The sequence below is a fragment of the Pan paniscus genome, chromosome 11 (genome assembly GCF_029289425.2).
Source record: "Pan paniscus chromosome 11, NHGRI_mPanPan1-v2.0_pri, whole genome shotgun sequence".
Lineage (NCBI taxonomy): Eukaryota > Metazoa > Chordata > Mammalia > Primates > Hominidae > Pan > Pan paniscus.
This window is the reverse complement of record NC_073260.2, coordinates 57,139,467-57,151,042: the sequence shown is the minus strand read 5'-3', so window position 1 is coordinate 57,151,042 and position 11,576 is coordinate 57,139,467.

The following is an 11,576-nucleotide window of genomic DNA, read 5'->3' as shown; positions in this document are numbered from 1 at the left end:
TAAGAAAAATAAAACATTTTTTTTTCCTTTTTCAACATACTTGCTTTCTTGTTGTAAATACAGGTTTCTGATCTATATCATTCTTCTCCTCCATGAATAACCTCTTTTAACACATTTGCAGGAAAGTTTTCTGGCAATATATTCCATTAGTGTTTTATTGTCTGGTAAATTCTGATTTCCCCTCTGCTTTTGAAGTATAATTTTGCTAGATGTAGAATTCTAAGTTGGTGCATTTATTCCTTTAACACCTTAAACATTTCCCGCAACTCTCTCCTTTCTTGCCTGGTTTCTTACTGGAAGTGGGCTGAAATCCTTGCTCTTTTTTCTCTACAAGGAATGTAGTTTTCATTCCAGATTCTGTCAAGATTTTCTCTTTGTCTATTTATTGATTTATTTTATTTTCTTTTATTCTACATATAGGAAATGCTATGTCTGGTGCTGTATTTTTGTTGTCTGTCATGAATTGTATTCTCTGAACTTCCTGGACCGGTTGTTTGTTTCATGTCATTATGCTTTAAAATTTCTTGACCATTACTCATTTAGATAGATTCTCCTCATTTCTCTCTTTCTCGTCTTTCTGCTATTCCAGTTTCCCATTTTGTACAACTTTAGAAACTGCCCAGCGGGTCTTTGACGTCCTTCACTTTTTTTTTTTTCCGTTTATTTTTTCTTGGCACTTTGTTTTAAAATGTATTTTTGACCTATCTTTAGTTTCACCAATTCTTTCCCCAAACATGTCTGGTCTACTAATGAAACCATTGAAAGCATTTTTAAAAAATCTATTGGCGTTATTTTAATTTCTAGCCTTTTCTTTTGGTTCTTTGTTAGAATTTTCATCTCTCTGCTTATACTAATCATCTTTTATTGAATATTTTCTACATTTTCCACTAGTGTCCTTAACATCTTAATCATAGTTATGTAAAATTTCTTGATTGCTATTTCCAAAATATGCATCATCATCACTGAGTCTTGTTCTGATGATCATCCTGTCTCTTCAGATTGTTAATTTTTTTCTTGCCTTTTACCATGTTTTGTAATTTTGTTGCCATTGTTGAGAGCCAGACATGTGGTATCCATAATAGATATTGAGATAAATTGATGCTGAGATAAATTGATACTGAGATAAAGAAGTTAATTGAGGATATATGTTAATCTGTCTTGGAGTTGAACTGCATTTAATATTTGTTATAGCTCAAGTTTCTGAAGGTTTCAAATTCCTCTAGTGTCCTTGTTTTTGTCTCCTCCCTTAACTTTAGGTTTCCTTAAGTACTCATCTTCAAACAGTGTCTGTTTCTTATAGCTCTTTTGTCTGTCTCCTTATATTGGAGTCATGTTGGTTTAAATTTTATGGTATGAGCAGAGAAATATGTTCTATAGTGCTCTGATTGAATATCCGCCTTTCAGTGGGCCTATGTCTTAGGTTATGACTTTTTCGAGTGTTTTGCCAGTAGTTTATCTTTTGTCCCTATTACAGGACTGCCAGATTCATATGCCCACTGAGCAGCAATAGACCAATACACTGAGACATCATAATTTGCAGCAGAAAAGGAGTTTAATAATCACAATGCCATTGGGCAAAGAGATGAAGGAATCCTCAAGCTTCAAATCTGTCTGCTTCAGGGGTTCTGGGCCAGAGTTTTTAAGGGGATTGTGGCGGGTGAGGTTCTGGAGAATTGGGGTTGTCAATTGGTCAGGTCAAGGAAGATTAAATCATCACGATGTGAAAACTGCATTCTTCCGTGAGTCGGCTCCTTGCTGGGACCTTCAGATCAACTGGCATCAACAATTTTATCAGTATGTGTAACATAAAGGAGAAACTCAAACAGAAAGCATATCATCTCACGTGCCTTAGATCTTATCTATAGAAAAGAAAAGGAACACAGTCTTGTGACAAGGGCTACACTATCTTGGGGGAGTAAGAAGTAACTAGCTACAAGGAAGTAGGCCAAATTGGGAAGTGGATTTCATGATTGCCACTGATTATTCTGCAAGCCTAGTTGAATTTTATTTTCTCCCTTAATTGGTTTATAAACTTTTCTTTGGGACAGTTTCATCCTTTATCCCCTTTAGATGAGAAAAGAAGGTTAAATGAGGAGGTGCCAAGATGGCCAATTAGAAGCAGCTGTGGTCTGTGACGCCCATCTAGAAGAACAAAAATGGCGAGTGAATTCTGCACCTTCATCTGAGGTATCCAGATTCTCTCACTGGGACTGACAAGGTGATTGGCCTGACCCACAGGGAGCAAGGAAAAGCAGGGTGGAGCAATGCCTCACTTGGGAGCTGCATGGGGCAAGGGGCACTCCCACCCCCAGTCAAGGGAGGCAGTGAGTGATTGTGCTCCCTTTCCTGAGGAACCATGCTTTTTCCATGGATCTGTGCAACTCACAGATCAAGAGATCCCCTTGTGAGCACACACCACCAGGGACTTGGGTGCCAAGCAAAGAGCTGTGCAGACTCTCATCACCGCTTAGGCTGTGGCCAGTGACAGCAGACTGGAGACTGTCTAAGATGACTGAGTTCCCAGGGGAAGGGGTGGTTGCTATCACTGTGGCATCAGTTGGCTGTTTTCCCCAGGTGGTGCTGGGGACACAGGGAGGTTTAGACCGGGAGCACAGCAGCTGTGGCAGATCATGGCCAGACTTTTTTAGGCGGAACCTGGATCCATCCCTACTCATTGGGTGGGGCCCCCTTGTGGGAATTTCACCAACTCCAGCCAGAGGTTTATGGACAGAACTCTGATCTTCCTGGGCAGAACTCCTGTGGGGAGGGACAGCCACAGTCTCTGCGGTTCAGCAGACTTAGTCTTTCCTGCCTGCTGGCTCTGAAGGTCTGGACATTCTGGACAAGGGAGATTCCCTCCAGTGCAGTGCACCCTCTCTGCCAAGGGGCAGCCAGAGTGCTTTGTTAAGTGGTCCCCGATCCTGTACATACTCCCTAACTGATTGAGACCACCAACAGGGGTCTCCAGGCACCTTATACAGGAGTGTTCCTGCTGGCATCACATCAGTGCCCCTCTGGGATGGAGCTCAAAGAAGAAGGAGCAGGCAGCCATCCTTGCTGTTCTGCAGCCTCCAGGTAGGGGAGGGACCAAGTGAATAGGGTCTGGAGTGGACCCCCAGCAAACTGCGGCAGCCCTAAGGAAGAGGGGTCTGACTGTTGAAAGAAAAACAAACAAACAGAAAACAACAACAACAAAAACATCCACAAAAATGGCCCCACAAAAACCCCTTCCAAAGATCAGCAGCCTCAAAGATCGAAGATAGATAAGCTCATGAAGATGAGAAAGAATCAATGCAAAAATGCTGAAAACTCAAAAAGCCAGAATGCCTCTTCTCCTCCAAATGATTGCAACACCTCTCCAGCAAAGGCACAGAACTGGGTGGAGGCTTGAGGTGGATGAACTGACAGAAGTATTCTTCAGAAGGTGGGTAATAACAAATTTTGCTGAGCTAAAGTATATTCTAAAACAATTCAAAGAAGCTAATAACCATGAAAACATTATAGGAACTGTAAACCAGAATAACCAGTTTATAGAGGAACATAAATGACCTGATGGACCTGAAAAACACAACACCAGAACATCACAATGCAACCACAAGCATAAATAACTGAATAGACCAAGCAGAGGAAAGAATCTCAGAGCTCAAAGACTATCTTGCTGAAATAAGACAGGCAGATAAGATTAGAGAAAAAACAGAAAAGGAATGAAAAATAATCAGAGAACTATGGAATTATGTAAAAAGACCAAACCTACAACTGATTGGGGTACCAGAAAGAAATGAGGAGAATGAAACCAAGTTGGAAAACATACTTCAGGAAATCATTCAGGAGAATTTCCCCAACCCAGCAAGACAGGCCAACATTCAAATTCAGGAAATTCAGAGGACTTCACTAAGATCCATGAGAAGATCAACCCAAAACACATAATCGTCAGTATCTCCAAGGTCAAAATGAAGGAAAATTGTTAAGAGCCATGTCACCTAGAAAAGGAAGTCCATCAGAATAACAGTGGACTCCTCAGCAGAAACCCCATAAGCCAGAAGAAATTGGGGGCTAATATTCAACAGTCTTTTTTTTTTTTATACTTTAAGTTTTAGGGTACATGTGCACATTGTGCAGGTTAGTTACATATGTATACATGTGCCATGCTGGTGCGCTGCACCCACTAACTCGTCATCTAGCATTAGGTATATCTCCCAATGCTATCCCTCCCCCCTACCCCCACCCCACCACAGTCCCCAGAGTGTGATATTCCCCTTGCTGTGTCCATGTGATCTCATTGTTCAATTCCCACCTATGAGTGAGAATATGCGGTGTTTGGTTTTTTGTTCTTGCGATAGTTTACTGAGAATGATGGCTTCCAATTTCATCCATGTCCCTACAAAGGACATGAACTCATCATTTTTTATGGCTGCATAGTATTCCATGGTGTATATGTGCCACATTTTCTGAATCCAGTCTATCATTGTTGGACATTTGGGTTGGTTCCAAGTCTTTGCTATTGTGAATAATGCCGCAATAAACATACATGTGCATGTGTCTTTATAGCAGCATGATTTATAGTCCTTTGGGTATATACCCAGTAATGGAATGGCTGGGTCAAATGGTATTTCCAGTGCTGGATCCCTGAGGAATTGCCAAACTGACTTCCACAATGGTTGAACTAGTTTACAGTCCCACCAACAGTGTAAAAGTGTTCCTATTTCTCCACATCCTCTCCAGCACCTGTTGTTTCCTGACTTTTTAATGATTGCCATTCTAACTGGTGTGAGATGGTATCTCATTGTGGTTTCGATTTGCATTTCTCTGATGGCCAGTGATGATGAGCATTTTTTCATGTGTTTTTTGGCTGCATAAATGTCTTCTTTTGAGAAGTGTCTGTTCATGTCCTCTGACCACTTTTTGATGGGGTTGTTTGTTTTTTTCTTGTAAATTTGTTTGAGTTCATTGTAGATTCTGGATATTAGCCCTTTGTGAGATGAGTAGGTTGCAAAAATTTTCTCCCATTTTGTAGGTTGCCTGTTCACTCTGATGGTAGTTTCTTTTGCTGTGCAGAAGCTCTTTAGTTTAATTAGATCCCATTTGTCAATTTTGTCTTTTGTTGCCATTGCTTTAACTCATTTTATGAGGCCAGCATCATTCTGATACCAAAGCCACGCAGAGACACAACAAAAAAGGGGAATTTTAGACCAATATCCTTGATGAACATTGATGCAAAAATCCTCAATAAAATACTGGCAAAAGAAATCCAGCAGCACATCAAAAAGCTTATCCACCATGATCAAGGGGGCTTCATCCCTGGGATGCAAGGCTGGTTCAATATACGCAAATCAATAAATGTAATCCAGCATATAAACAGAGCCAAAGACAAAAACCACATGATTATCTCAATAGATGCAGAAAAAGCCTTTGACAAAATTCAACAACCCTTCATGCTAAAAACTCTCAATAAATTAGGTATTGATGGGACGTATTTCAAAATAATAAGAGCTATCTATGACAAACCCACAGCCAATGTCATACTGAATGGGCAAAAACTGGAAGCATTCCCTTTGAAAACTGGCACAAGACAGGGATGCCCTCTCTCACCACTCCTATTCAACATAGTTTTGGAAGTTCTGGCCAGGGCAATTAGGCAGGAGAAGGAAATAAAGGGTATTCAATTAGGAAAAGAGGAAGTCAAATTGTCTCTGTTTGCAGATGACATGATTGTATATCTAGAAAACCCCATTGTCTCAGCCCAAAATCTCCTTAAGCTGATAAGCAACTTCAGCAAAGTCTCAGGATACAAAATCAATGTACACAAATCACAAGCATTCTTATACACCAACAACAAACAAACAGAGAGCCAAATCATGAGTGAACTCCCATTCACAATTGCTTCAAAGAGAATAAAATACCTAGGAATCCAACTTACAAGGGATGTGAAGGACCTCTTCAAGGAGAACTACAAACCACTGCTCCAGGAAATAAAAGAGGATACAAACAAATGGAAGAACATTCCATGCTCATGGGTAGGAAGAATCAATATTGTGAAAATGGCCATACTGTCCAAGGTAATTTACAGATTCAATGCCATCCCCATCAAGCTACCAATGACTTTCTTCACAGAATTGGAAAAAACTACTTTAAAGTTCATATGGAACCAAAAAAGAGCCCGCATCACCAAGTCAATCCTAAGCCAAAAGAACAATGCTGGAGGCATCACACTACCTGACTTCAAACTATACTACAAGACTACAGTAACCAAAACAGCATGGTACTGGTACCAAAACACAGATATAGATCAATGGAACAGAACAGAGCCCTCAGAAATAATGCCACATATCTACAACTATCTGATCTTTGACAAACCTGAGAAAAACAAGCAATGGGGAAAGGATTCCCTATTTAATAAATGGTGCTGGGAAAACTGGCTAGCCATATGTAGAAAGCTGAAACTGGATCCCTTCCTTACACCTTATACAAAAATCAATTCAAGATGGATTAAAGAGTTAAACGTTAGACCTAAAACCATAAAAACCCTAGAAGAAAACCTAGGCATTACCATTCAGGACATAGGCATGGGCAAGGACTTCATGTCAACATTCTTAAAGAAAAGAATTTCCAGCTCAGAATTTCATATCTGGCCAAACTAAGCTTCATGAGCAAAGAAGAAATAAAATCCTTCTCAGACAAGCAAATACTGAGGGAATTCATCACAACCAAGCCTGCCTTGCAAGAGCTCCTAAAGGAAGCACTGAATATGGAAGGGAAAAACCATTACCGGCCACTACAAAAACACAGTAAAGTACACAGACCAATAATATTATGAAGCAACAACATTAACAAGTCTGCAAAATAACCAGATAGCATCATAATCACAGGACCAAATTCACACATAAGAATATTAACCTTAAATGTAAATGGACTGAATGTCCCAATTAAAAGACATAGACTGGCAAACTGGATAGTCAAGACCCACCAGTGTGCTGTATTCAGGTGAACCATCTCATATGCAAAGACACACATAGGCTCAAAATAAAGAGATGGAGGAAAATTTACCAAGCAAACGGAAAGCAGGAAAAAGAGGGGTTGCAATTCTAGTGTTTGAGAAAACAGGCTTTAAATCAACAAAGATAAAAAAAGACAAAGAAGGGAATTACATAATGGTTAAGTATTGAGTTCATCAAGAAGAGGTAACTATCCTAAATACACATGCACCCAATTCTAGAGGACCCAGATTCATAAAACAAGTTCCTAGAGATCTACAAAGACATTTAGACTCTCACATAATAATAGTGGGAGACTTTAACACCCCACTGTCAATATTAGACAAATTATCAAGACAGAAAGTTAACAAGGATATTCAGGACTCAAACAGCTGTAGATCAAGTGGACCTGATAAATATCTACAGAACTCTCCATTCAAAAACAACAGAATATACATTCATCTTGGAGCTACATGGCACTTACTCTAAAATCGATCACATAATTGGAAGTAAAACACTGCTCTGCAAATGCAAAATAACTAAAATCTTGATAGTCTCTCAGACCACAGTACAATCAAATTAGAACTCAAAATTAAGAAACTCACTCAAAACCACACAACTACATAGAAATGTAACATCCTGCTTCTGAATGACTACTGGGTAAAAAATGAAATTAAGGCAGAAGTCAAGAAGTTATTTGAAACTAATGAGAACAAAGAGACAATGTCCCAGAATCTCTGGGATACAGCTAAAACAGCATTGAGGGAAATGTATAGCACTAAATATCCACATCAGAAATATCTCAAGTCAACATCCTAACATCACAGTTTAAAGAACTAGAGAACCAAGAACAAACAAACCCCAAAGCTAGCAGAAGGCAAGAAATAAGTAAGATCAGAGCAAAACTAAAGGAGATTGAGACAGGAAAAACCCTTCAAAAAATCAACAAATCCAGGAACTGTTTTTTTGAAAAAAATTAACAAAACAGACTTTTAGATACACTAATAAGAAAAGAGAGAAGATCAAATAGACACAATAGAAAATGGTAAAGGGGATATGAACACTGAGTTTACAGAAATACAAACAACCATCAGAGAATACTATAAACACCTCTATGCAAATAAATTAGAAAATCTAGAAGAAATGGATAAATTCCTGGACACATAAACTCCCAAGATTGAACCAGGAAGAAGTTGAATCCCTGATTAGACCAATAACAAGTTCTGAAATTAAGGCAGTAATATATAGCCTACCAACCAATGAAAGACCACGACCAGATGGAATTATGGTGGAATTCTAACAGATGTACAAAGAGGAGCCAGTGCTATTTCTTCTGAAACTATTCCAAATGATTGAAGAGGAGAGACTCCTCCCTAATTCATGTTATGAGGCCAGCATCATCCTGATACCAAAGCCTGGGAGAGATACAACAAAACAAGAAAACTTCAGGCCAATATCCCTGATGAACATCGATGCAAAAATCCTCAATAAAATACTGGCAAGCCAAATCCAGCAGCACATCCAAAAGCTTATCCACCACAATCAAGTTGGCTTCATCCCCGGGATACAAGGCTGTTTCAACATATGAAAATCAATAAATGTAATCCATTACATAAGCAGAACTAAAGATAAAAACCTCATAATTATCTCAATAGATGCAGAAAAGGCCTTTCAACAACACTTCATGTTAAAATTCAACATCCCTTCATTTTAAAAACTCTCAATAAACTAGGTATTGAAGGACCATACCTCAAAATATTAAGAGCCATTTATGACAAACTAACAACCCATATCATACTGAATGGGAAAAAGCTGTGAGCATTTTCATTGAAAAGAGGCACATGACAAGGATGTTCTTTCTTACCACTCCTATTCAACATATTATTGGAAGTTCTGGCCAGAACAATTAAGCAAGAGAAAGAAACAAATGGTATTCAAATAGGAAGAGAGGAAGCCAAATTGTCTCTGCAGATGACATGATCCTTTATCTAGAAAACCCCATTGTCTCAACCCCATTGTCAGCAAAATCTCAGGATAAAAAATCAATGTGCGAAAATCACAAGGATTCCTACACACTAACAACAGACAAGCAGAGAGCCAAATCATGAAAGAACTCCAATTCCACAATTGTTACAGAGAATAAAATACCTAGGAATACAGCTAAGAAGGGAAGTGATAGAAAGAACCAATATGATTAAAATGGCCATACTACCCAAAGTAATTTATAGATTCAATGCTATTCCCCTTATACTAACATTGACATTTTTCACAGAATTAGAATAATCTGTTTTAAAATTCATATGGACAAAAAAGAGTCTGTAGAGCCAAGATAATATTAAGCAAAAATAGCAAAGCTGGGGGGATCATGCTACCTTACTTCAAACTACACTACAAGGCTACCAAACCAGCATGTAAACAAAACAGCATAGTGGTGGTGCAAAAACAGACTCATAGACCAATAGAACAGAATTGAGAACTCAGAAATAAGACCACACAGCTACAACCATCTGATCTTCAACAAACCTGACAAACACAAGTAATGGGGAAAGGATTTTCTATTTAATTAATGGTGCTGGAAGAACTATGGAAGAACTTTAGCCATATGCAGAAAATTGAAACTGGACCCCCTTCCTTACACCTTATACAAAAATTAGCTCAAGATAGGTTAAAGACTTAAGTGTAAAATCCAAAACTATAAAAACCCTAGAAGAAAATCTAGGCAATACCATTCAGGACATAGGCATAGGCAAAGATTTCATGACAAAAATGCCAAAAACAATAGCAACAAAAGCATAAATTAACAAATGGGGTCTAATTAAACTAAAGAGCTTCTGCTCAGCAAAAGAAACTATCATCACAGTGAACAGACAACCTACAGAATGGGAGAAAAATTTGCTATTTATCCATCCGACAAAGGTCTAATATCCAGAATTTACAGGGAACTTAAACAAATTTACAAGAAAAAAACAGACAATCCTATTAAAAAGTGGGCAAAGGACATGAACAGGCACTTCTCAAAAGAAGACATTTATGTGGCCAGCAAACATGCAAAAAAAAAATTTCAACATCACTAATCATTAGAGAAATGCAAATCAAAACCACAATGAGATACCATCTCACACTAGTCAGAATGGTGATTATTAAAAAGTCAAGAAACAACTGATACTGTTGAGGCTGCAGAGAAATAGGAATGCTTTTACACTGTTGGTAGGAATGTAAATTAGTTCAACCATTGTGGAAGACTGTAGCAATTCCTCGAAGTCCTAGAACCAGAAATACCATTTGACCCAGCAATCCCATTACTATGTATGTACCCAAAGGAATATAAATCATTTTATTATAAAGATACATGCATGTGTGTGTTCATTGCTGCACTATTCACAATAGCTAATACATGAAATCAACCCAAATGCCCATCAATGATAGACTGGGTAAATAAAATGTGGTACATATACAACATGGAATACTATGCAGCCATAAAAGGAAATGAGATCAAGTCCTTTGCAGGGACATGGATGGAGCTGAAAGCCATTATCCTCAGCAAACTAATGCAGGAACAGAAAACCTTGAAATATGAGCTATAATGAGGGGCACTAGAGGTACCTGGCTTTAAAAAGACATAGGTGCAGTGACATGATGTTAGTTACATAGCCTTTGAAGCCATGTTGTGTGAAAGAGCAGTTGGATATTGACGTTGGCTACCAAAACCAATGGGTAGGCATTTAGATTTTGGTTCAGTAGAAAACCTGAACCATCTATCAATTAAGCTCTCAAAAACTAAATAGACGGCTGCCTCCTAAATAAAATATGTCTCCCACTGTGGAAATGTCATTGATTTTCAATTTGTATAGCTTTTATTATTATTATTATTGTAAGGCCAGGAATGACAACTTCTGAGCCCTTCACATGCTGGTGATAAATCCAAAAGTCCTGTAATGTATTTGTTTTCTCATTTTTTAAAACCAAATATTTGAAGCTATTTTATTAAGGGTTTCCTTTTCCTCAAAAAGTAAATGCATTAAATATAATCTAGATATTCTACACTCATGAGAAAGATATTTCATTGTATATAACCAGAGCTATAGGCCTACAAACATTTGGACTTTATCAGAGGTAAATAATAAGAGATAATACTATTAGTTAAAATTAAAGTATAAATTTAGATCATTATTTTTAATTGGTTATTTTTTAAAGCTGACATAACTTTAATTTACAATGTAAACTCAGGAGTGAAAGAGCATTAAGTAACTCATGGTCTGTAAAGAAAATTTCAAAATTTAAGGTAAGTAATGAGATTTCCCCATATTTCTGTGTTTAATTCATCAACGTTTTAAAAATACTTAAACCAGCTAAGAAGTGTGTTCAGGTTTCTATTTATTTTAAAAGTGACTTATGTATTTTTCTCACAAGGGAGGATGATTGTAGAGGAGTTTAGAGCCTGCATCATGGTTCCAAGTTAGCATCACCGTTCCTGGTCCTTCCATCTTTCTGCTTAGTCATATTTAACTTGTGTTTATTTCTTCATGATCAGAATATGTGTCTTTCTCAACTATCATATGTATGTTCTAGGTAGAAAGGAGAAAAACAAGAATTTATGTTGTTCTG